Source organism: Tupaia chinensis, unplaced genomic scaffold, assembly GCF_000334495.1.
Source record: "Tupaia chinensis unplaced genomic scaffold, TupChi_1.0 Scaffold000355_1, whole genome shotgun sequence".
NCBI lineage: Eukaryota > Metazoa > Chordata > Mammalia > Scandentia > Tupaiidae > Tupaia > Tupaia belangeri.
This window is the reverse complement of record NW_006159850.1, coordinates 392,462-392,790: the sequence shown is the minus strand read 5'-3', so window position 1 is coordinate 392,790 and position 329 is coordinate 392,462. Positions and strand designations below refer to the sequence as shown.

The window sequence follows — 329 nt, the reverse complement described above, 5'->3', positions numbered from 1 at the left end:
GCTCCGGCCCCCTGGGTCCCCCACCCCCCCGAACTGTCCGATAGCTCCGACCTCCTCAGTTCTCTCGGGTGAAGACCGCAGCGCCCTCTAGGGAGACTGGACATGAGCCTGGGAGGACGTAAAGTACATGCAGGGCTCCGGCCCCCTGGGTCCCCCACCCCCCCGAACTGTCCGATAGCTCCGACCTCCTCAGTTCTCTCGGGTGAAGACCGCAGCGCCCTCTAGGGAGACTGGACATGAGCCTGGGAGGACGTAAAGTACATGCAGGGTGAGACTAGGCGCTGCCTGCTGTTCACGACCGGCAGGCTGGACCAGGCAGTGCAGACCCG

General features: G+C 65.3%; 1 protein-coding gene across 1 annotated transcript in view; it reads left to right on the top strand.

The window, feature by feature from the left end:
• The window catches only part of SPG7 (SPG7 matrix AAA peptidase subunit, paraplegin), a gene marked incomplete at its 5' end in the record, with an annotated part of 48,596 nt that overhangs the window by 44,223 nt on the left and 4,044 nt on the right, over positions 1-329 (top strand).